Below are 22,976 nucleotides of genomic sequence, written 5' to 3'. Positions count from 1 at the left end.
AACCAAGAACGTGACATAAAGATTTATTCACTCTCTTGATGTATTATAACTAAATAAATCGAAAATATATTATTATAACAAAATATATACTAATAGTTTGCCATCATGCAACCAGAAAATGCAGATGAAGTTAGACCTCCACTTAAATTTTGAAAAGTGGGGTACTCTGGCCATGTCTTTCTTAACTGGGCGGCAATCAAGCCAACCAAGCCAAGTGTTACACCGCTATCTGAAACTCCAACAACGGGGATCAGCTATCGGCCACGGAGATCAGCCATGAGCAATCTAGCACTGCCCACGATTCGGCAGTGTTGCTCAAGTCTGCACGTCCCTACGTTGGAAGAGCTCACTATGTGCTAGTCGCATCTATTAAGTCAATGAACTTTGGCCAGCTAAACCACTTGGATAAATCGCGGAAACTTTGTAGTCCCTAGGGTATTTACGTGCGGATGTTCATTTCTTTCTTTTTTAGTTCGTAGTAAACAGGGTCAACACATTTTCGCTCTCTTTTGAAAAGAACATGCGAAAGCAAGCATGAAACTCGCAATGCTTCTCCTCAGGTTTCAGGATGGCGTCGAGCTTTGTGGTCTATTTTACTCGTATTTCTATCTCCGGTGGTTGGCTTAGAGAAAGCTATCTGCCTCGCTGACAGCTTTACAAATATTTTAAAATATGTATTCTATATTTCGAAATTTCTAATCACTCGGAATACATTCGCCTCGCTGTGATCTATATCGTTGTCTGCACTAAAGCTCGGCAATGATTTAGCTTAGCGATAACGATCAAATGTGACTAAGAGTGATTAGATTAAACATTTGACTGACAGCCGAAGCGTGCTGAAGCATCGGTGCTAGGTCGGACAGAAATAACGAGCAAAGGTCTTACCTGGAGGGCCGAGGAAAAAGCGCAGGCACCGCTGTAACGTTTGCAGGTGCTCCGGTAGTATGCGACAAACATTGACGCAGGCACGGCACCGATCTCTCTGAAAGCAGTCGTCGTTGGCCTGTGTCCGACGCCGCAAAAGTGCGCGCACTTTGGCAGATGCGTTGCCGCAGAAGCTCCCATCGGGCAAAGAAGCAACGAAGGGAGCCGACCTTGCTGGGATTCAGAAGTCTTTCGCGTTGAAATTTCTCGCAAGACTGGATTCGTAAAGGGCATTTAATGCGTCACTTGGACCAGGTTAAAAAAATGTGGGTGTTGCACGCCTCGTATGCCTTTTCCTGCTTTCTAAAATGTGTTTTTTTGCATGCTCATATAGACCGAATAGGGTAACACGCACAGCTGGCCCGATTGACTTGCGTCATGCGGTTCCAGTTTTTAATAGGGTGAATTTATAAAGTTAGGTTTAGAGGGCCTAGCTTGTGTGCAACGACAATGTTAATAAGTGCTATAGAAAACACATGGTGGAACCTTCATTTGAGCAGTGTCCTTTCTCGCGTTCAGTAACGTTTATCGAACGGGGACGCAAGTTCTTTGCGAACTCCCACTGCAAGCTGCTTTTGTGCTGCCGTAAAACATGCTGCTCGGCAATGATTTTTTTTAAAGCGACAACATTGCACAGAAGTTTCAGCTGCGGTAGTGACACCGGTATCATGTGTACCGGGTGCATGTACATCTGTGTATTTTAAGCACAAGCTGTCCCGGACACCTGCATGTAGGCTGCATTAAAAGGCCGGAGTGAAGGCTTGGAATGTGTGCGTCAGGGCAATACAATAAGGTCCACAGCCTAGACTCGATATACGCTGAAAGAATCGACTCTCGCTTTTCGAAACAGTCTTTGCGCTACCTTTCGCTGAAGAGTGAGCATGGCACAGCTATATTGAATCCATGAAACTTCCACTTGGAGAACGGATACTTCCGCGTTTAGGAATGCTAACTTGTGGTTCATGGTTTCCTATAGAATGCCCAAACCCGACAGCTGCAATCGTCTTGCTGTTTTGTTTTCCAGGTTGTAATCCATGCTCAGTATGAACCTTTGATTGATTAGGGTGCTTATGTGGTCCGAGGTGAAGTTACTACTCTGTTCACCTTTGAAATTTGCTTCACGACTTCATGTGTGTATTTGGTTCGTGGACGCCTATGCAGCTCCCTGAGGTATCATTTTGGTGTGATGTCGAATAATGCATCAGCTAAGTCAATAAAGACATAACTATTTATTTCGATAGACGAACTTGAGCAGAGCAAGAGTAAGAACGCTCCCAGCACAACAATAGCTTTGGCTGTAGCCGAAGAATGCCGAAATATGACCATTTGGTGGAACATCTTGGCTCGTACATGCTACGCCATAAAATACTGCGAAATCAGTGGCGCTCTTTCAAGTTCCGTAACGTACAGTGCTCAAGAAACTTAATGCCTAATGATGCCACCATTTCGTTTCCATCGTCTCCCTTTCAAGCCGCTTTCGCGTAATATTGACTGGCACACTTCCATCAGAGCCAACATTGCCTCTAGTGCCCAGATTTGTGACACGACATTGAGGTTCGCCTTTGGCTGGACTTCAAATTCAGAGGTAGTGCTAAAGCCAAAGTAGGCACCTAATAAAATTTTATCGTCAAATGCGTAGCCAGATAGAACAAGAACAGTAGTATCAGTACAACTGTTTTTATTATTGAAGAATAAATACATTATTTTCATTAAGCAAAACCATATCAACATCTTCTCTCTACTTCGGTCTTCAAGGCGCAAGTAGGTTTCAAAGAAGCGAACTGATGTTGTGCTAAATTCAGTATGCGTGCGTATATATGGTTTACGCAAAAAAGAGTTCCTTCAAGACAGAGTAATTCATTGCACTTAAAAAGTTAATACGAAAGCTCAACATTGAAGCAGGAGACTGAATTTGATTAGTGGAGTTTACGCAATACCAGTCCGTCCTCAAGTACTATTGCTACATGCATAATTATAGCCTCTCGAACCATGCGCGTGCTCCCGACGAAGAGAACGAAATTCTCTCGCTTCGCGCTCTGACATCAACCGGTCAGCAGTGGGACCGCTTTTGTAAATATACCTTGTAAATGGTCTACGGTGCAAGCGACTATCCTTCACGCAACAGTATGATTCAAGATGAACAGCCCAGATTTACATTGTTGCGGGTGAGTGCTCTTATCAATTTCACTCTTTAGCAGGTGCGGCGTGTATACAGGAGTACGACAAACTTGCCCCTGCAAAGATTTTGGGCTGTGTGAGCAGCGTCCACGCGTTTTATAACGCGCACACAACTTCGCCACTCCGTATATACATGCACACCACACACTGCATTGATGCTCCTTGAGCCTGCTGCAGTGAGGACGCTTTCGCACGTCGGCTGACAGGACAGAAAATCTTCGAAAGAGTGAATTTTACCAGGAAACAATGAATATTGCCTTGTTAATGTACCAAGGCATAAGTATGAAAGTAGTGAAAAACTAGACATAGGGTCAACCTGAACTCCCGTCACAAGACGGAGTCGCAAGGCAGCCAATTCGGCGCATAGTACCCGCTAACGGCAACCCTGAGAAGGTGCTTATCTCGAGTAATTAGAAGTTGTTGCAGTAAGTTGTTAGTAAGATCTTGTCCTCATGAAGTTCCAATGTCATGCTTTGTTTTGTTAGCTTTGTGCACTGCCCTGGTCTTGCCGGGTCCTTCCGGACGTATACAGTGCTACCTGCTTTGTGTCACTGACCTGCGCTACAATCACAGCGAGCCGCCATGTTCACCGATATTCGCTGCCAGTGACGACACATGCAGATCTACTTCTTCGTGCCCATAAGCACAGCCGTTTTCACGTGGGTGCTGCATTGAGATGATACACTGGGCTGAAATCCTTTTGGACGTGACACCTGTCCCTCACTACATGCTGGACCAGGGACGCATTTCTCCCCCCATCTTTCATTCTCTACAACTTGACATGTCTGCTAGAGGCATTGTGACATGCTCCATTGTAGAGTTATAGAAGCAGCGTTTTCTTATCGCTGTATTCCGTCTCCTGAGCCACGACCGCGTCGCTACTTCCGCGTCTTTTTTAGTACCGTGCGGACACACATTAACGTTGCTCCCTCCCTCCGGGCTCCAGTTTCCCTTCTAGAAGAACCTGCGTCAAATCCTGGCCGTCCAGAGAGCCCGCGAGACCTGACCGTCTTCGAGTTGGCCTAGTCAGGTGACGCTGAGTTAACTCGCGTCTATTGTGAACCTAATAGTGTTGTTTCACTCGCTCGCTTCCAGTGCAGACAAACCACATCAAGCGGTGTTCAGCCTTTCCTCAATATTTCAATGCCTATAGTGAGGCCAAGGAGCATTCTTAGGCTGCCTTCCGCAGCTCGGGACCCGACATTCAGGAGGCCTTCTGAAATTATGCTTAAAAGGCTAAGAAGGCCACCTTTAATTATATACTTCCTCATTTTACCCTTTATCCCACCGCAACCACCCATTAACCCAAAATAACAAAAAATATTTCGTTCATTCCTGTTAAGGAGGTGTGTGCGTTTAATTTTTTATAATGTTTATAACCGTGGTAGAATGCGGTTGTTAATGGGTTCAGAAGCTGTCGCAGATGTGCGTGTGTTGACATGAGAAAGTAGCGATGTGAACCTTCATTATATTTACAATTGATGTGTTAATAAACCTAGATGTCTACAGAGAATGAATAACGACTGACGTACCCAAAATTGGTAATGCAAAAAGGAAATTGTGCTATTGCCACTGTATTAATTAGAATGTTTTCCTAATTAACTTAATGCACTCTTATAGTGACGAAAGCTTCTGGAGTATATAGCGAATTGTTTGCCTTATTCAATGACTGCCATTTCCGTTTATATCAAGGTGTGCTATACAGTTTTCGGGTCCACGTGCAAGCATGAGACTCAAAAACACATCTTGATTTATTTGAAACAGCCTTACGTGAAGCTTTGCCTCGCCCTTTATGTAGCCTGCAGTTTTTATTTAAGTTCACTGTAATGTAGACATTAACAGTTGCCATTCCAGTCCTCAGCCTAGAAGCCCAAATCAGCGCAATATGCGTAAAAAAGGCAAGCTTAACATCTATTTTTTTTCCATCACACTGCTCATCACCTCATTGTTGTCGATATTTAAATGTCTTATGTGTAGCGATGTTCTCAACAATAAAAAACTACAGTAGGTGATTAGCCATGCCAAGTTAGCAATTTCTGACGACTTTCTCAATTTTAGAATATTTGTGACTTTGCAGTAGAAATATACTTGTCATGTTTATCTGCTTTTAGAATATAGTGAAATACATTGATATATTTCATTTGTGTGGACATCTGAAGCATCGATTTTTACATGTTCCTTATCTGAAAACCATAATACAGTTGTATTTATAAAAATTAAGTATATTTTCAGCTTAGAAAAGTGAAAAAAAAAACGATTGCCAAGTGAATGTGACATCCTTCATGACAACCAATTTGCTTAAAAAGTGGCTCTTGAACATCGTGTACACGAACGCCGAGCGAAAAACTGGGGTTTCGGGCTGCGCAAGAACTGAGAGGAACACGATCAAGAGCACGACAATGGTGCACAGTGTCGCCTTTGCTAGTATGATGGTGGCTTCTGCCGGCAGGCGACTGCGCAGGTTCCGAAGTTAGGGAACCGGTTTTCACCAACGAGGCACTGGTGCTGCCGCAGTGCGGCCGACGAAGAGCGGTAACATCTCATGCGGCCGTCTTCGGGCGACACGTGGGCGAAGTACGGGTACTTGAGGTGGCGTCGACCGCAGGCCACTAGGTCAGGTTTTGCGCAGCGGGGTTCATGGTGTGGATCTCGGCAACGCCTCTCGCACTCTTTGGCCGTTGCGAACACCATACTTCTGTTGGCCGGGCAGCCACCAGAAGGAAAGGACCAGGGCACGCACTTGCTGTGGTCGTAGTACCACCAGTCGGACAGGACATCTCGCCTATACACAGCGAATGACACGGCGGAATTCAGAAGCAGGGCCGCATACATTGTACCGTTCACGCTACGGTATTACCGTATCGTGCTAAATGTACTGTAGGGAAACACATTATCTGTGCGAGTTGTCCTCAGCGTGCGGCAGAGTGATGAGATACTTGTAGCATATTAGTAGAGGTGGTGTAGGATAAGACAGCAACGTTGCGACTACGACGACGTGGTATTTTGTATTTATCGCATGCTAAATCCACTTCTGCTTGAGATGCCATCCTCACATTTCATTGACGCTAGAGGTTTCAGAAATGGTATCATGCGAGTGGCTGGTTAGATGAGCAATAACGAATGCTGAACAACGGGCTAAACAAAATAAAGTAAGGTGGTTTATGCAGTAATTGGTTAGAGAGTTTTATGGAGTCCACAGGAATATTAAATACGACGTATTCTAATGGTTATGGTGGCTTTCATATATGCTTGTGGGGTCGCCAGTAGTACTCCGTGGCTGCATGACACCTAACAAGAACTACAGCCACCACTAACCATACTGTACGATCAGAACTTAGCATTGCTGGACGACTTATTGATTATGAATGCAAATGGTATTTAGAACCTGGCAGTACCAAATAGATTCCTTTCCGGTTCTACTCTCCCTTCACAGTTCAGGTCTGTAGTGGAAAACACAGATCGAGACTTATCGTAAGATGTCCTATACATACCTTGCGCAACGCGTGAACATCGGCTTGCCGAAGCACTTGCCAGCTGGGTGCGTGGTAGAAACGCAACTGTGAACGCAGTGTTCCAGGGTAGTGAACCTGTTTGTTCCTCTGGTGCAGACATTCACCCCATTGAACTCGTAACACATGTCGGTATCGGGTTGGTAGAAAAATTCGCGCCGAGCATGCCGACAATACGTGTAGAACGCATGGCTACACTTAGGAAGGATCTGCACGCAAGAAAGCAATGGCCATTTGCGGTAAAGAGACCAACATCCATTTTTATGGTGCTTATTTTTGGTGCAAAGTAAATCTTAAAGGAACCCTAAATCAAATAACAATTTACGTCAGAGTGAAAGCTCAATGTATGACACCTAAAACGACAATATTATTAACAACAATGTCCTACTTACCGAGAAATTGAAGTAAACGCACAAAAGCCCAAGCACCGCAATAGGACATTTTGAAAATGATCCGGATGACATCAGAAGGACCGCCTAAAATTAATCATTAGTAATCGATCTAACTGCAATAAATAAGGAAGCTTCCGTACATCAACAGACGCAATAAAATGCTGCGAGTTCGCTTTTGCTTGATTCATGGAAGAAAGGACCGCCTGACGCTACCATTGAGAATGACGCGAGTGGTTCGAAAATTCAAGTTCCACGTGGTTACACGGGACAGGCAGTGTTATCTAGCGGATCGCAGTTGAAACAACATGAACAACAACAACAACAACAAGAACAACAACAAAAAAACGTCTGCATGCTCAGAGCCAATGGCGGGAAATTGATCAAAGGCCGTTGTTGCTGCTGTGGCTCCCGCTGCTTTCGGCCTGCTTCTACTAGCGCAGTAAAGACTGGCAAGGTTGTTCATGGCAACAGTGACGTGAATCAGTCCGGTTGGTCTGCTTCTTGAGGCGGGTAATTTGAAGCTTGCTAACCCGATGCGGACTATTAAACGGAATTTTATTTCAAAATAGGCCCTTCCTTGGCCCAAGAGTAACACTACAAGGTTTCTGGACTGCCATTTCAACTATCAACGTCGATTTATTATTTGCCTTTAGTGTTTCTTTAAGGCCTAACCGCACGTATTCGTCGCAGCGCCAGCGCGAAGCCTTTTGACGCGGCGCCGCGCCCTCTCTCTGTAGAAAGGGGGGACCGCTAGGTGGCGTCGAAAAGCGTGGACGTGAAAACGTCAGCTCCCGCTTTCCTAAATGTTTTTGGTCTTTTTTTCTCCAAGATACTTGCCTTTCTGCTTATTCGAACAAGTAAGCTTTGCGGTTTCAGTGGAGACGCCATTTTTGGCGGTGAGTGAACTCTTGGAAATCTTTTAGGACTTTAGAGTTGCGAAGCGCCGAGTGTCCTTGCTTACCCTAACCATGCCTAGGGTTGGCGAGGAGTACGGTTACTACACGTAGCCAAGGGCACGGCCAGGCGCTGCAGCTGCTAGATCATCTCCCGCACGCCGTAGCCGACAACCAGACACAGAAAATGTCTTCCACCATAACCATGGAGAAGTAAGCGCGGAGATCGTCGACGGACCAGAATGGGCCACCGCCATGCGACGCCGAAGAAAATGAATCCACTGAACGAGGAGCTGGCCACTGGGATGGTCGAGCACAACAACCAACCGAGGCACCCCAGGGGCTCCAAATAGAGTCAATCGGCTCTACACCGGGTGGTATCCGCTTCCAGGCTACCCCGCCTACCCAATGACCAGATCAAGGTAATCATGAGATCAAGTTAGACGTAGCCAGAGTCGACCTCGTTCTGCTGGCGAGAGCCATCATCATGGCCGCCAAGATCACCGACGAACAAGCACGGGAGGACACGATCTGCCCCAACAAGATGCAAAACATCATCGTTATTTCTACACCGCACCAAAATTATGCCACATCATACGTGAATGTGCAGAAACTCTACACAAACCAAGGCTCGTTCAAAGTTGCCATAATCGTGGCCGCACCCGATAATACATGCAAGGGTGTCATTAAGAACCTTGACCTCTCCCTTGACGATGCAACGCTCAAACGCATGACTGTGCACGACCGAAATTCTACTGCCATCGAGGCAGGACGCTTCGAAAAGACCAAAGTTATCACAATCCTCTTCGACGGGTAGCGCACTCTGAGCACAGTGATGTGCGGTACTGCCATGGTTCCCTGCTCACTCTACAAGCGACAAGTGAATGTTTGCAGAACGTGCGTAGGAGTCGGTCATCGCGCCGATGTTTTCCGGCACACAAGCTCAACGAGCAGGAAATGTCACAACTGTGGTGAAACGCTACAAGAAAACAGCGTGCATGACTGCGAGCCGAAATGCAAGCTTTGCAATGGCAGTCAACCCACTGAAGATCGCGAATGCAGAAAACGCTTGCACATTCCATACAAAGTGAAAAGGAGAAGAAGTCGCAGAAAGCAAGGGTGGCAAGCACAACAACGTCAAGACGCGCCAACATCAGTCACGTTCAAGGAACCCTGCCACAACCAGGTGACGGGACGGGAGAACGCCTCGAGCGTCCATCACCGTTCTCTATCCAGGGGGATATCCTGATCTAGAAGGCGTTTCCGATCCAGAGGGCGTTCTCGTTCCGGAGGGTGCCCCTCGACCCTGTCGGGATCCGACAACCACCTGCCATCTCAAGAGTGCGAGATCCCGATCGAGAACGAGACCAGCAGCCACTCAGCATTAGCACCAGCCGAACAATGACTCTTGGGTCAGCAGGGTTGAAGGTGCATCACGAAGCACAAGTAGCCAGCAGAAAGGTAAGGCACAGCCAGAGTATGCTCCCGAATCTCGCATACTAGCGCTTGAACAAGAAAACAAAGCGATCAAGAAGGAGCTTGAAGAGCTCCGGGACTCAATAGCTAAAATAGAGAGCGGCCACGGAATTAACCAGTTGAGCTAACCGGCACCACTGACAACACGCATACAACAAACGATAACGATCCACAACACGCACAAAGGCAAAGCCATACACAGTGACAGCGATACGACAAAGGAGGTCGAGATGGTCTCGAGTAATAAAGAAGCCCTACTGACAAACACAGTCTGCGATAACTAAAATCAACGACAAAATTGACACGTTGGCGAACACGCTTGCCAACTTTATGGAAATCTTCAAGATTTCCACTGACAAAGCTGACCAGAGGTTCGTGAGCCTGAAGAAGATGTAGCCAACCCACCTGTGGCGGCTGCTCTTCAGAACCTAATCATGGAAAAACCAGCGGTTACGGCAAGCGTGCCGAGCATCACTTCTAGAGCTAAAGTGGGACCAGTCAAACCACGCAATTTCGCGGAGGTAACGAGCCGCGACGCACATAAGCTACCAAGCCGAAATGGCCGCTGACCGTAACAATATTAAGATCTGGCTGTGAAACTGTAACTCACTTCAGAAACGCAAAGCACCACTTACACAACTATTGCTAGCCTACAAAAAAGCCACATATAATAATGCTACAGGCATGTGGAGAAAGCAAAACTGCTAAAAGCATTGGCATACAGGAGTAGCCAGGCCAACCCTGCACCCCGAGCAGAACAAGGCGCGAGGAGTGGCTACCTTCATCCGGAAGGACATGATGTTCGCCGAAAGGGACACCCCCGCATACAAAAAAAGGCCTGGAAATGGTCCTGGTGGCAATCTTACTGCACAGGGCTGTTGAAACAAGCATCTTGGTGCTCAAACTTCAACTCAATCTTGGTGCTCAAACAGTCCTTCTTTACATAAAAAAAGAGACTACAATAGAATGCCCACCTCCACGGTAAAAATGGTGGGTGACAAACTGCTTATAGTAGCGGGTGATTTTAATGCCAGGGGAACAGAGTGGGGACACTTACAAACACGAAGGCAAAGTCACGAAGTTAGCATAAAGCGCAAATGCGCTGAACCTGCAGCTTATAAACAACTTTGCTCTTTTTTCAAAAAGAGGTAATTCGGTACAGCGGGACCCAATGCCTGACTTAACCTTCACTAAGAACGTCAGAGCTATCTGAGATAAACTCGCCGAGTACCTAGGTAGCGACCACTGCATCCTGAAAATTACCATTGAGAACGAGGTCAAAGCGCCAAGAAAATTCAAATCACGGACGGGAACCAGTTCCGTAAAGTAAAGGAGCAGAAAGGCAGTACAGAACAGTTGTATGAAGCTCTTCTTAATGAATTAAAAATGGCAGCAAATCAGGCCACCAAAGAAGTCGAGACTGATGAATTCATCCAGGCCATGAACTCTCACCTGACCAGTTTGCTGCAGAAAAAAACATTGCGTAAAAACAAGCTCAACAGACACGCACGAAAATCGCGGACTTTGGCCGCGAAATCGATTCTCACGCCAAAACGCCCTGCGCCCATGAGTGGAACAACACATGTGACGAAGCAGATGGCAAAATGCGGAGGGGAAGCAAATGGGGGCTGCTCAAACACATTTTGGCAGACAGCGACAAACCCACCGGAGCCGGCACCCAGCTGCAAATTGAACAATTGGTGCACAAGCCTGCCCAGGAGAGTGGTGGATCCCAAGCCCTCCTCAAAACACTAGGCGAAAAATATCTCCCTCTGGAAAGCAAAGCAGTAGCCTGGGAAAATGAAAATCCCTCATATGGAGGTCAACCGTAAGAAAAGCTAGACGAACCATTCAGCGAAGCTGAAATACGGAGCTCGACAACAACTCAATGGCACATTGGCGCCAGGGCCAGATGGCATCGGCAATAAACTGCTATAGAATTTAGACGATAAAGCAATCATAATCATTACTAAGAAGATGAATGAGGCATGTGAAACGGATACCGTGCCACAAGAATGGCGTAGTGCCAAGGTTTCGCTCATCCCAAAACCTGGAAAACCGCTGAGCATCGATAACTTAAGGTCCATATCACTCACATCTTTCGTTAGAAAAGGAGCTGAGCATGCAATACTCAATTGTATAACGGACCACATTGAGAGCAATGGGCTCTTTTGATACAACATTATTGGCTTCCGCGGGGCACTCTTCACACAGGACTCCATGTTGATGTTAAGAGAGCACATACGTTACGGGCTCCTCCACACGCCCAAAGCCATATTACCCCTGGACCTGGCCAAGTGCTTTGACACCGTAAAACATGAACACATACCAGGAGAAATATCACACATGAACTCAGGTGAAAAATTGTATAACTACATCAAAGCCTTTCTGGAGAACAGAACCGCCACCATACGCACAGGAGAGCAATGCGGCGAACCCGAACGACTCGGAGATATCGGCACCTCACAAGGGTCAGTGCTCTCGTCACTGATCTTTAATTTAGCGATGCACAGGTTGTCGGAGAAGCTCTCTCAAATCCCATCCGTGCACCATGCCACATACGCGGATGATATAACAATATGGGTCCCATGTGGTCACTCATATGGTGCCTTGGAAAGAATCCTTCAACAAGCACTGACTACAACCGAAACATTTCTTAGGCTAACTGGACTCGCACCCTCCCCTCTCCCAATTCTACACTAACCCTCTTTCACCCTCAACCAAATTCGCAAAAAAGAGGAGTAGTAAGTAGTTCTTAAAGCTGAGAACAACCAAACGATACCGCAAGTATATACGGTTAAGGTTCTAGGGCCATCGTTAAGCCAAGGATAGCCACAACACGGAAGCACTCAAGCACCTTGAAAAAAAAGCATGAACAGTTTTGCAAGAGGCGTTGCTAGAATCACCAACAACAGGGCAGGCCTCCTAGAAGACAACATCATGAAGGCGTATCACGCCTTTCTCGTAAGTCACGTAGCATACGCTTTCTCGTTTCTGAAACTTACAGAGGCTGAAATAAAAAAAATCGACTCCATGCTCAGTAAGGGACTGAAAACAGCACTCGGCTTAACCAATAGCCCCAGCAACGAGAAACTCGAGCAACTCGGTCTGCAAAGCATGGCCGTAGAAAGTTTTGAGGCTCAGACAGGGGCACAGATCACACGCCTGTCATTGACGCAGGCAGGCCAACTCAACCGCCGAGACGCGGGCATTCGCCCAATTTTACAACTAGAGAAAATAACCAAACTTAGCAATGACGTGAGGAAAGACATTAGGGTTGAGCCAATCCCCCGCAACGTTCATCTAACGTTCAACAAAGGCCGAAGGAAGGACACAGTGAGGGCGCTCGTAAACAAGGCAAAAACACGCCACGCACGCGCTATTCGTAGATGCCGCCCGCAACAACAGCAGGGAGGCGTTTGCAATAGCGGTCGTTGATGTAGACGGAAACCTCAGAAACGCGGCAGCCGTCCAATGGAAGCGGAGGAAATGGCGATCGCACTAGCCTTGCAGAGCCGCCAAGCCAATTCTACAATATACACAGACTCCAAGACCGCGGCACGAACGTTCGCGGCTGGCCTATAGTTGCTAGAAGCACTTGAAAACTCACCGTCAACGCAATGAGAGAGTACAAGAGCAAAGAAATTCTTATTGAAGAAGAGAGATCTCAAATTCACGTATCCTGGTTTCCAGCACATCTGCGACAGTTACCGGGACTCGACCACTGCAATCCCAACGAAAAGGTCAACCACATGGCGCGTGAACTAGGACAACGACCCGTCGAGGGGTGGGCGGTACGGTAATCTCTGCAGCTACGACAAAACACTCACATACCACGAGATTACTTCACATTACCGGGGAAAAAGACGTACTATCCCAGCACCACACCCAAAACTTAAGAAAGCACAAGCTCTAACTCTAAGAGTCGACCCTTAATAGAGTCGACCACGACACACCACTCACATGCTTCCTCTGCAATCATCACTATTGCAACTTCGAACACATGCTTTGGCTGTGCCCTACCCACAGCGCAGCACAACTGAATACCCATGAGGCTCGGCGGGAAGCCCCCAAGAGCAACGAATACAAGCAGCAACTACAGATGGTCCAGAGAGCCCATGAAATCGCTTCAAGCCTTCGGCTACAAGCGCCATCCTTGGTGGAGCCTCCAGGCTGAATTAAGGGTCGAAATGGCTCCTTATCAGCTTCCTCAGGATGTGTTTAATAAAGTCAATCCCACTCACTCTCTCTGTAGAGGGAGTGGGCACGTGGCTACACGAAGCAACGCGCTCTCTCTCCATATGAAAGAGGGCTCGAAGCCGCGCCAAAAAGACACGCGCCGACGTGCTGCGACGTGTACGTGGGGTCAGGCCTTTACCCGTCAATGTGTTTGATCCCGAAATGATAGATTGGTAAACGCCGCAAAAGATTTGTAAGATTTTTTTTTCTATCTGCAGTGAATATGAACTCCTATGCTCTCATTCTGCAAACAGTGAGCGCGTGGTGGTTTACTGCGCATACGTGAACTCCGTGCGGATGTGCCACGGCCCGACTTGGTCCACTGCGGCCGCGACTTCAGCGCCGATCCTCACGGTGATATTCCTCTTACGTCATAAGCGGCACAAACTGCGAGGGGCCGTATAATATTATACATATTCTAAGTTTGAGTACTGCCACGCACGACAGCATGCGACTACGCACCCGCTTCAGCAAAGGAATCGACTCCATATTCCGTACTCCAGCTTCAAGGCTCTTTCGCTAGGCTGCGCAACAAGGCGGTTTTTGATAATTTTAAGCATGACTTAAAAATATAGATCCTAATAAAAACGCTAGAAGAATGCTGGAATAAGTCACAGTATTTTATGATTTTCTTGATTTTTACTACGATACATACACACGTTCAGGCGTTTTGTCGGTCACTTCAAGATGTAAAAATGGTAGTAATTGATCACGTATTTTTGAAGTATAGGTCTTTGTGTATTAACAAACACTTGCGAAATTATTTCAAGATACTTCATTTTGCGTAGTTCTCCACATGTAGTACACAAAAAATACAACATGAATGTGGACAACACTCGACCACGACGCCTAGAAGTATGCCACCGTTAATTCAAATCGAAGTTTTGATGCCGTAACTTTCACAGTTGTAACTTTTAAAAATAGAAAAATGTAATTACTCACTGCTTGCCGTAATGAAATGGCCCGCGTTTTTTTGCGTTCCTTCCGGCCGCTCTTCTTGCTCTTTCTGGAAGTCCGTTTGAGTGAAGAATGCGTCTTCAGAGCATGCTTGGTGTGTTTCCTCTTCAGACCTGGAGCCACGGTTTTAGCCCTGGCCGTTGGTGCAGATCTTTTGATTAGCTCCGTTGCACCCTCTGTCGTCGTGCTCAGGTCAGTTTTTGCAGTGTCTTCGTTTCCTCTTTCTTCAGTCAACTTGCTCGTTGCTGGCGAGTCGCTAGCCGGAGACGTTTCTTTATGCATTTCATTGGCAGCTTCTCGCATTTGCTGCGTGACGGCGAGAGAGAACGCCACGCGGTGCGATCGTAACCGGGTTGAAATGCCGAGCAGGAACAAAGAGGCGACGACAAACGCTACACCTACCACGGGGGCACAGGTTGTCCAGGAGAACTTCATTTCCCGTTTGTCACCTCACGACTTTGCAAGGCGGCGCTTACTGCGAGGAGGAATCAAGTCGCTGTCACTCATCGCGTTGCAGATGCAGCAGTGGCCACTGCTGGACGTGGAGCTGGACGTCGAGTCACAACAGCTGCCGTCGCCCAGGTGAGAGTGTTGCCTTCGGAAAGAGAAAAACGCTGAGCTGTGACCCGAACGCGTTGGTTGTCCCACTGGCGACAGGGCTGGTTCTATGGTCGTGTATTGTTTGTCGTTCGTCTCTTTCTGCTGCATTGTCGTTGCTTGTAGAGCAGAGCGCGTGAACTGCGGCCCGATTCCACGGGGTCGCTGAAGGCCACTCTTGGAAGGTCCGTAAACAGCACCTGAAGCAGGCCACTGGCTTTGAGTCGTCACTTGAAATGGGTGCTGGCTCCAACCCTGGACGTTCCCTGGTGTCGGATAGGCGTTTTGTACCGGCCACATGTATTGCGGCGGGTCTATTTGCTTCTGGCCATCCGTGTCGGTAATCTTCTGGTCGATGCCCTGCATGCTCTAGCAGTGGTGACTGCAGATGAGAACGGTCCTGCGAATTCGCCTTTTGGTGTAGTGGCTTAAGATGATCTGAAACCTCGGTTTGTACAGGGTCTACGGCGTGCACGAGCGGCCCTTCCTTGATGGTGATTTCTCGCAAACGGCACATACTTACAAGAAAAAGTGATCATACTGGTGCATACAGCGAAACATAACAAAAAGCTATAATAATTAATTTTTCCAAAGCTCTTTGGATAAACGCGCTTTAAAGGGAGCATGTGATGAAAAGATACACCAAGTAAAATGATGGGTAGCCTGTGAGCCATTTCAACTGCTATATCATGCGTTTCAGTGAAATTGGGCACTTCCTATGGCCAATGTCCGCAGCTTTAGGCGGTTGTAAGTGTTCAAACATAGTAGAAAAAAATTCAACCAGGTCCTCTTCGCGGACACCAATGAAACAGCGAAGCTGGAAGCGAACGTTTTTCGATGTTTTCCAAGTCTTTCAGATATGTTGTATAAATATTCTTAATTGAAGTCTCGTTAATACATATTGATGGGAGTAGTATCATTTCATTGTATCCTGACCATACCACTGTTATACACAGGTTCACGAAGTAACCTTCGTTTAAAATGCTCCGATATGTTGCAAAGCTGCTCTTTAATAAACGCCATTTGTTGAGCTTTGAAAGGGTCGTATAGTCACCACCTTTTATAACCACATAGGATCACGTAGTTTTGGTGTGACTGTAGCATCGAGCACAACACCTGTTAGGCTATAGCTGTTCTCTTCTTATTATTTTTTGGAAGTATCGTGTACCCAATTTCTGTGGTTGTATTGAATTAGCCTTATAGTTCCCCACATCTGTGGTACATGCGAGTTCATGACAATGATAGCTTTCCGATGAACCCCACAGATTTCCGTGGCACATACTCGTTTTGTTGTGCTAACTGTCACTTCCATTTTTGGCGGACCATACAGTGATGAGTAGTGGTATTTATTCAATGGCTGTGGCACATTGTCGTTTATTACGCAACACAACCACGGATCCTGGGTGTGCAAGTGTCTAGAAAGAACAGCTTCGCTCGGAAAAGCGATGGGAAAGTGGTAGCAGAAACATTTGCGAACATAGTCCTTCGTAACAGTACGATAGCGCTTCTTTCACCAAACAGCGACAATCAATGACTGCAGTGGGGACCCTGCCCCCGGAAAGCTATCTTTTTGTCCACTTTCCTTTCCTCTCAATTACATTTTAATTACTTATATTACCTCCCTTTATACTGTACTTTGCATAGTTGTCTGTTAGATCTCATTAGTATTGTGTCTAATCCTATAATTCACAATAGTTACCTGTAATACATGCCCGTGTCGGGGTGCGTATGTCCTCTACCAGCAGTGTATGGAAGGGCCGTACAACCCGCATGGTTTCAGATGCGACAAATAATGTCTAAGCAAATAGATGTATATCATAGAACATACAATTTATTTAAATTTTAAAACGCAACATTTGTGACGAGACATGTCTACTGCCAGATGATGAATATTTGTGAGGCTCAGGGATTGAAACAGAATGAAAGGGCCATGCTGCTGAGCTGACTCCTACTCTACACGTAAAAACACTGCATGCATGAAGACTAATGAATTCACTGAATGTATATTAGCTTACCTCTAAGAGACCGATTAATATATGTATTTTTAGCTGTTACGTTTGTTACTGTTGTATAATGTTAGCTCAATTTATATAGTATGTCTAATCATTGGTCCTGACACTAGGCAGCCATGCTATGGTACCAGGAATTCTTTTTTCAAAGTTCTTGTACAGCAAGTCGAGAGTAACAATAAGAGAAAAAGAGGAGCGGGAGAATAGCTGTTTTGGTGGCTACATAATAGGAGCTTAGGCTAACGTAAATCTGGTGCCCTGAAACGTAGACATATAATGCACTATAAAAAGTACTGTAGTAAATAAGAAGTACGCGTTTATTCTTGAAGCAGTGAGTGATGTGTTGTCATCTTACGGCTAACGTGAACTTGCTTTTGGCCCGAATGTACACTCTTGTAATTTTTATGTTACTCTATGTGTGGAGCCCCACCAGATGATCACATGAACCCATTAGAAATCGTCACACGAAAGCGTCGCACATAGTGAAAATATACTCTAGCCGTTGTGAACTTGTATTTCAGAGTGAAGTATTCTGCCATACAATATGGTTCGATATAAGTGATTCACCATGGCACGTGCAACAAGCATACGCAAACAAACAATTCATGTATGCAAATAAACATAATAGTGTCCCCACCGTTGTATGAATGGCTCTCTCCGATATCTAGCTCTCTTAGCCCACGTTTCATTTGAAAAGTTTAACAATAAAAGAAACAACTACGCCTATAGTGATACAGGTCCCAATTTCGAACGCTGTGATGTGCCAGAAACACTTGAGCACATATTTTACCAGTCATTTTTTACCAGTCAAGTATTTACCAGTCAATTTGATGGTTCGCTTCCTCCATTTTGTATCGACATTCTTTATGTACAAGTAGCTGAAAACCTTCCTAGCCCAACGCTCCTCCCCCATTTCTCTCAATCGCTTCTCAAATTTTATCTTGCTGCTAGCTTCCCTGCCCTCAAATGATGTCCATCCCATATCACCTTGTACTCCCTGATTTGGTGTATTCCCGTGAGCTCCTAAAGCAAGCCTACCTATTCCACGTTGCTTAACTTCCAATCTTGCTTGAACTTCTGATCTCATGCACACGACCGCATTGCCGAACGTCAGCCCAGAAACCATGACCCCTTTCCACAATCCTCTCACAACATCATACCTATTGTAATTCCACAGTGCCTTATTTTTCATCACTGCTGCATTCCTGTTACCTTTATTCGTCACGTATATTTTGTGTTCCCTTAGGTACTCGGTCCCATTGCTTATCGATACGCCCAGATATTTGTATTTATCTGTTCCGCAGAGACCGCAGGGTGGCGCCGTTTTGTTTGGCTGGCCGCATACAGTGCTCCGTTTTCACGTGTTCTTGGCTCGTTACCGGGCCCCGCCCATGTCTGGACAAGCTCACTATTCCTTCTAGAAGACTTCCGGGACACGCCGACACCATTCGGGCCTGGTACGACCCCAGGCTGGCACTCCAGGCCCCTTCAAAATTACGAAGAAGCGCGGCGCCGCGCTAACCCTGACGCGCTGCGCCTGCACCTTCACGATGCACCGTCCCGACCAACACTCGACACCAACGACAACTGACGCCCTGTCGGTAAGCCCAGCCTCCTCCGGCCGTACCGCTGATACAGCCGTGCCTCCGCTGTCAACATCCGGCAATGTCACCAGCCCCGCGCCGACAACAATACAGCAACAGGCAGCGTTCCTCAACAGCGCGCACGGTCCAGCAACGTGCAACGCTGGTGGCGTCTCTGCTACTCCCAGCTTGATAGCCACACAAACGCCGGAGCCCGAGAGCCGTAATGCAGCTTCGGCGTTGCAATCAACCACGCCTGCTGCTCTCCCCACCTTATCTACGTCTGGCCTACCCATTGGAAATTCCGACTATGTCGACAAGCGCGTTTTGACTAGCATCGTTCCTTCCATCACCGAAGTTTTGCCTTCCATCACTTCAGCTGACGACTTATCGACGGAAATAGACTTCGCGGCGTCGCAGGTCAACGAAGACAATACGCCATCTCCTGAAGGCAGCTGGAATACTGTCAGTGCCAAACGAAAACCTGTCTCAACCGGCCGCCCCCGCTCCGAGCTCATCACCGTCGGAATCCAACTTCCACCCGGAACACTCACGCCAAAACTGCCTCTCTATGACCTGCTTTCTACCATCATAGCCGCCACAAATCTCTCTCCCAAGACCAGTGCGGAGGTCACCCTTCAGGCCAAACCTGCTCAGAGCCTTGTGTTTCTGAAAACGCTCTCACCTCTCACTGCCCACCTCCTACTCTCCCTCACAAGTCTGGAACTTAATGGTAAGCCGATCACCATTAAGCCCTATGCCCGCAGTCCTCCAATATCATGTCTCGGCGTCATACACGACGTCGGTGGTCACTTCACATCATCTCAGCTCTTGCATAACCTCGAATCTTTTACTTCAGACATACTCGCTGCACGTATGATGGGCTCCACTAGATCCATCCTCACAACATTTGCTGGAATCATCATGCCTCGCTTTGTGTACTTCAAACGCGTCTTTTCCCGATGCCGTCCACATAAACCTAAACCCCCTACTTGAACTCGGTGCCTTGCTATAAGGCACCGTGCTCATCAATGCCCCCAACACAGCGTTCCGGCCAAGTGCCGCCGCTGTGCGTCTCCTCTACCAGCAGATCCCGATGCTCACGTTTGCGCCCAACCCTGGTGCATACACTGCCAAGTCAACATTCACTGATCTCTCGACTCCACCTGCCCCTACCTTCTAGCTAAGCAACGCGACTGCACCAAATCAGCTTTTCTCCGTCGCACAGTCATGCGCCGAGCCACTCAGCCTTCGCCGCCCTCCTCCTCAGCGCATGAGTTCTTATCACCTCCCGCAACATCCCCCCCCCCCGGGCTCGTACGCCGATAAGGTTAAGGGAACACCTCCCATGTGCACTTCTTCATCAAACACGCCTTCACGATCTTTAAGTAACGAGAGCCACTCCTTCGATCTGCGACTGGCTATGTTGGAGCGCAACCAGCGTGAGCAACAACGCGTCTCAGATGAGCTACAACAGAAAATACTCACACTGACGCAGACACTCGCAACTACCACATCTCTTACCTCTCAACTCACGGAGCTAAATAAGCAACTCTGCACACTCACCGCCCCGACCTCCAGCTCCCATGTAACCAAATTGGCCGACATGGTCGAAACCACCACCACTGCGCATCACACTCGTTTGGTCCAGCTGGGAAATTCAATTGTCTGGATTCATACGACCCTCGAAACCCAATCCAAGAAACTGGAATCTTTCATCTTTATGCTAAACTCCCTGCAAGGGTCGCTTCCTCCGGCAAAAAAAAATTGCCCGCAGCTTCCCTCGGGGGAACACTGAGGAGGATGCGGAAGCATGTAATTGGTTAACGGGTGTTAAATTGCGACTTACTTGGGTCGATGGCTAAATTGGTTAACGTGGTTGTGAAATGGGGTGTTAAATGAGTGAACACGCTTGCGGTTCCGCCAACAGTTTGGCCGGCGCTGGTCGAAGGGACGTCGATCATTCTGTTTGTGGATTCGTTGGCATTCATTTCACGGCGACTTCGGACGTCGACGCGCCGTACAAACCAACGGACGAGCGGCAACTGAGCGAGCGAGCGCCGACCTTGAGTATATATACAGCGCGACGGCGCATGCGCTGTCAGCTGTCGAATGTTCTCGAAGGAGAAGCGCGCGCGCGGCACAGATGGCGACGGCGCGACGGCGCACGCGCTGTCAACTGTCGAATGTTCTCGAAGGAGAAGCGCGTGCGGCACAGATGGTGGGCGACGGCGCGACGGCGCATGCGTGCGCGTCAGCTGTCGAATGTTCGAGAAGCGGTGCGGACGGCGCGGACGGCGCACTACAAGGCGCGAGTATAAGATGCTTCCGCATCTAAAAGAAGGAACGCGCACGCGTAGGCGCTTCCTCTACTTCAAACACCTAGATGGCGAGTGAAAAGGACCTCGATATTTTGCAGTGGAACCGCCGCAACTTTCGTCATAATAGGACCCCTCTCCACCAATATCTTCTCACCCGCACAACATTACCCCATTTTCTCTTTATACAGGAGACTCGGGCGGCCCTTGCCGTCCCGGACTACCATGCATATCACGCTACGACGGGAACGCCACTTGCGTTTATTTATGTACGCAAAGACGTTCTCGTTGAACCACTAAACGTACCCTCCCCCCTTCTGAAACATTTAGTTGGTGTGGTCTATTACCAACCATCTACCCGTATTTCTCGCTCTGATGTACTTTTACAACCCCCCTGTCACGTCCTTTTTGATTAGTGCTCTTGGCAAATACCTGCACTCCCTTCCATCGACCACCCATATCCTCTTTAGGGGTGACTTTAATGCCCCTCATAGGCTCTGGGGTTACCCCCAAACACTAAAACCACATCGCCTTCTACACTGCCTCACCCAGGAACGCCATCTCACCCTTCTTAATACACCTGACACCCCTACTCGAGCGGGCACTGTTTCACAGCACTCCACTACACCCGATCTCACGTTCTCTCGGAGTTCCCTTCCTTTTCACTGGCAGGTGTCCGCTGAAAATCTTTTCAGTGATCACTTTCTGATACACATCACAACCCCTCTTTCCCTCAACAGGCGGAAACAACGAGTCGCTCACACTGACTGGGAAGCATTCTGTAATAACCTTTTGTCTGACTCATTTAAAACTTACGACGACTAAACGTCGCGGATCTCCGCAGCAATGACATCCTGTAGTCGCCGCGCTCGTTTTCAACTCCCCATTCCTGACCCTTATCCTCACTTCCTCCGCTTATGGCGACGTCATCAACGTTTGAAAGGCGCTCTCCGCTCCCAGCCACACAACGTCGAACTTTCCTTCCGAATTGATGCTCTGCGGGCTCAAATTATTGCTTATGGCACTTCTCCTGAGCACTCTCGTTGGAACACGCTGTGTGATGGCCTTGACTCCGCACTGCACTCGCGCTCTACATGGTCTCTGTTTAGGTCTCTCTTAGGTACCAAGCCTGCCGTTGCTCTTACCCTTGCTAAAGCTCTCGCTCAAGAGACTCCATCTACTGTGTTTGAAAATTTAAAATCTCTGTATCTCCCCCCCTCGCACCTTCCTGCCCAGATTACTGTGGCGAAGCTAACCCAGACCTAGACCGCCCATTCACGCTCAGGGAGCGGGAAGCTGCCTTAGCCACCCAAACTACCCGCTCGGCACCCGGGGAGGATGAGATAACATATACTACACTACGTAATCTCCCCGACAACGCGAAGGAATGTTTCTTACACACATTGAACGAAGCATGGAACAGCGGCTGTCTTCCAAGCTCTTGGACATCCTGTCTAATTTGCATGATTCCGAAGCCGGGCAAACCTCCATCTCTCTCCAACTTTCGCAATATCTCTTTGACGTCATGCGTTGGCAAGACTCTTGAGCGAATGGCCTTGACTCGACTGTCTGATTTTATTGAGGCGAAATAGTTTTTCCCTCCTTCTCTTATTGGCTTCCGATGCCACGTTTGTGCGCTGGACATGTTCCTTGTTCTTCAGCATACTTTTCTTTGACCTTCTCGTAGTCAGATCCATGCGCTTGTAACTGTCGATGTACGGAAGGCATTCGATGGCGTGAGTCATGACCACATACTCGCTCAGCTCTCCTCCCTGTCATGTGGCTCCCGCACGTATTCTTACATCCAATCATTTCTTTCCAATCGAGTTGCTCGCTTTAGAGTGGATACTCGTTAGTCTAACCCACACTACCTCATTCGCGGCACTCCTCAAGGTGCCGTA

At 47.6% G+C, this 22,976-nt stretch overlaps 1 protein-coding gene across 1 annotated transcript in view; it reads right to left on the bottom strand.

The window, feature by feature from the left end:
- LOC142784615 (uncharacterized) overlaps nucleotides 1-22,976 on the bottom strand; it is a 182,539-nt gene that overhangs the window by 53,351 nt on the left and 106,212 nt on the right. The window lies entirely within an intron of this gene.

Source organism: Rhipicephalus microplus, unplaced genomic scaffold (assembly GCF_043290135.1).
Source record: "Rhipicephalus microplus isolate Deutch F79 unplaced genomic scaffold, USDA_Rmic scaffold_15, whole genome shotgun sequence".
Lineage (NCBI taxonomy): Eukaryota > Metazoa > Arthropoda > Arachnida > Ixodida > Ixodidae > Rhipicephalus > Rhipicephalus microplus.
This window is presented reverse-complemented; position numbering and strand designations above follow the sequence as displayed.